This window comes from Nyctereutes procyonoides, unplaced genomic scaffold (assembly GCF_905146905.1).
Source record: "Nyctereutes procyonoides isolate TBG_1078 unplaced genomic scaffold, NYPRO_anot_genome, whole genome shotgun sequence".
NCBI lineage: Eukaryota > Metazoa > Chordata > Mammalia > Carnivora > Canidae > Nyctereutes > Nyctereutes procyonoides.
The window spans coordinates 67,578,738-67,582,301 of NW_026575125.1; the positions used below are offsets into that span (position 1 = coordinate 67,578,738).

The window sequence follows — 3,564 nt, forward strand, 5'->3', positions numbered from 1 at the left end:
ATGTTCAACATCACCCATTATAAAGGAAATGCAAATCAGAAATACAAGTAGATATAACCTCACATCTGTCAGAAAGGCTAAAATCAACAATGCAAGAACAAGTGTTATTAAGGATGTGGACAAATGGAAACTTTCTTGTACTGTTGGTGGGAATGAAAACTGGTTCAGCAACTTTGGAAAACTTTATGAAGTTTCCTCAAAAATTAGAAGTAGAACTATCCTACAATCCAGCCATTGCAATACTATGTATTTACCCAAAGTATACAAAACACTACTTCAAATGAATATATGCACTCAGATTTTTATAGCCTCATTGTCTACAGTAGTCCAAATAAGAAAAACCCAAGTGTCCATTGATTGATGAATGGATAAAGGTGCAATATATATACAATACAATATTACTCAGCCTTATAATGGAATGAATCATGCCATTTGCAATGATATAGATATAGGTAGAGGTAGACAGTATTATGTTACCTGAAATTAGTCAGAGAAAAACAAATACCATATGATTTCACTCAAATGCGGGATTTAAGTAACAAAACAATTGAACAAAAGGGGGAAAAAGGAAAATGAGGGATGCACACCAAGAAACAGACTCTTAACTATAGAGAATAAATTGATGCTTACTAGTGGGGAGGTGGGTGGAGGGATGGGTGTAATAGATGATGGGGATTAAGCATTTCACTTGTGATGAATACCAGGTGTTGTAAGGAGGTGTTGAACCACTAATATTGTACACCTTAAATTTATGTTGCCTTGTATGTTAATTTACTGTTATTTTTTTTTCAAGAGAATATTAAATCGTTTATTGATTACACATGATAATGGACAATACACAAGCTTTAATCTCATCTATAATGTTATCTGATACCATAATTCAATTTAGATATATTGCATAGGATGTGCCAACAATCATAATAACCAAATAAACTCCAGGACTTTGCTTGGGTGACCCTTTTAACGGTGAACTCCAGGTCACAACACATTAACTGTCAGTTCAACCACATCAAGGTTTGTGGAGATAATGGCTTCTGTGCCCAAGCAGGTTGCAAATAAATTTCGAATGGAACCTGGCATCACCCTGAAGGAATTCTAACTTTACACCGTTGGGGTAGTTTACCAAGATGGCTTCAGAGTAGACTAACTTTACACAGCACATTTAAAAAAAGACACATTTATTCAGCTTCATGATCAGACTATTACATTTAACAATCAACAGCATGGGTGCAAAAAAAAAATCTACATTAAAACACTTTGTTGGAATGCTTTACACTTTCCACAGAACAGAAACTAAAATAACCTGTTATACAATTAGTCACAAATACAGTCCTCGAGTTTTTTGCCCATACAAATGAGTATTGTCTAAAACATGTCTTCTTTGTAGCAAGTAGGCTCTGCCACCACTGTAGTTGGCTGAGTTCACAAATCTGTTGTAACCTGTAGCTTCCCTGTCACTTCTCTGGCTCTCCTCTCCTGCTAAGCTTTGTTTCCTGGCAGTAATTAAAACCTTCTGCCACTGCCATAGCTGCTGCTGCTGCTGGAACTGCCATAGCCACCTTGGTTTCGTGGTTTGGCAAAGTATTGGCCTCCACCACCATAGGGGCCAGAGCTTCTGCCTCCAAAATTTCCTCCTTTCATGGGTCCAAAATTTGAGGATTGATTATTGTAATTGCCAAAATCGTTATAGCTTCCACCACCTCCACAGTTGCTTCCGTCATTACCAAATCCGTTATAGCCATCCCCACTGCCACCGTATCCACCACCACCTTGACTGCCACCGAAGCCACTTCGACCACTGAAGTTCCCTCCACGACCAAAGTTGTCATTCCCACCAAAACCACCTCCACAACCACCACTAAAGTTTCCAGAACCACTTCGGCCTCCGGCTGGACGAAGCACTAGCCTTCTCTTGCTTTGATAGGGCTTTCCTTACTTCACAGTTGTGGCCATTCACAGTATGGTATTTTTGAATGACAGTCTTGTCTACAGAGTTGTGGTCATCAAAGGTCACAAAAGCAAAACCTCTCTTTTTGCCACTGCCTCAGTCAGTCATGATCTCAATCACTTCAATTTTCCCATACTGTTCAAAATAATATCTTAGATGATGTTCTTCAGTGTCTTCTTTAATGCCACCAACAAAAATCTTTTTCACAGTTAAGTGGGCACCGGGTCTTTGAGAATCTTCTCGGGAGACAGCCCTCTTTGGTTCCACGACTCTTCTGTCCACCTTGTGCGGCCGAGCGTTCATGGTCGGGTCCACCTCCTCCACGGTGGCCTACGTGACGAACCCAAAGCCTCTGGAGCACTTGGTGTTGGGGTCTCTCATTTCCATACAGTCTGTAAGCGTCCCCCATTGCTCAAAATTGCTCCTCAGACTCTCATAGGTTGTTTCGAAGCTCAAACCTTCGATGAAGAGCTTCCGCAGCTGCTCGGGCTCTTTGGGAGACTCTGACTTAGACATGATGGCGGTGGGAGGGGAGACTTTAATGATGCTTACTCGGCGGTGTCCAGGGGCCAATTTACTGTTATTTAAATAAAATATAAATGAGAATAGGTTAAGAGGATTCAGGAAAATCAAGGATATTAACATTTGTATTATAGGGGTCACAAAATTAGAAGAGAGAAAAAAGATGACAGAAAACTTATTTGAATAAATAATAGCCAAAAACTTCTCTAATCCATGGAATAAAACAAACACTCATATTCAGGAAACACTGAGAACCCCTAACAAGATGACCCAAGGAAGTCAAACCCAAGACACATAATAATTAAAATGATGAAACATGATTATAAAGGAGAGAATTTTAAATGAAGCAGTATAATAGAAAAGTTACATACAAGGGAAACTCCTTTAGGTTTTCAGTCAATTTTGGTGCAGAAACCTTGTAGGACAAAGGATAGTGTTGTGATATATTCAAAGTACTTAAAGGAGAAAGTTTACAACCAAGAACACTCTAACTGGCAAGTTTACATTCATAATAGAAAAGAAGATAAACCATTCCAAGACAAACAAAAATTAAAGGAGTACATCACCACTAAACCTGCCTTACTAAAAATGTTAAAGGGAATTCTCTAAGTGGAAAGAAAGGCCATAACTAGAAGTAAGAAAATTCTGAGGTGGGAAAAAATACACAGGTGAAAGCAAACATGGTAAAAGTATCAGATTAATCACTTATAAAAACACCACGGAAGTTAAAAAACAAAAGTAAGATCAATTTTATCTACAAAAATTAATAGAGATATACATAATAAAGTATGTAAATATGATATAATATACATAAAACATGGAAGGAGAATTACAAACATGCTTTCAGAATGTGTTTGAACTTAAGTGACCATCAAGTTATTATAGATTGTTATACACATAAGATGTTATATATGAGCCCAATAACCACAAATAAAAATATATAATAGATAAACAAAGAATAAAGGGAAGAGAATCCAATCATAACACCAAAGTTAGCCCTCAAACAACAAAAGAAGGAGAAAGAGAAGAAACAAACAGTGAAGAACTTCAAAAATATCCAGAAAACAATGAACAAATTGGCAAGAACTACATAT

General features: G+C 37.6%; 1 pseudogene; it reads right to left on the bottom strand.

Moving 5' to 3' along the window:
* Window positions 1-1,418: 1,418 nt before the first annotated feature.
* Window positions 1,419-2,464, bottom strand: LOC129518643 (heterogeneous nuclear ribonucleoprotein A1-like; annotated as a pseudogene).
* Window positions 2,465-3,564: the final 1,100 nt, after the last annotated feature.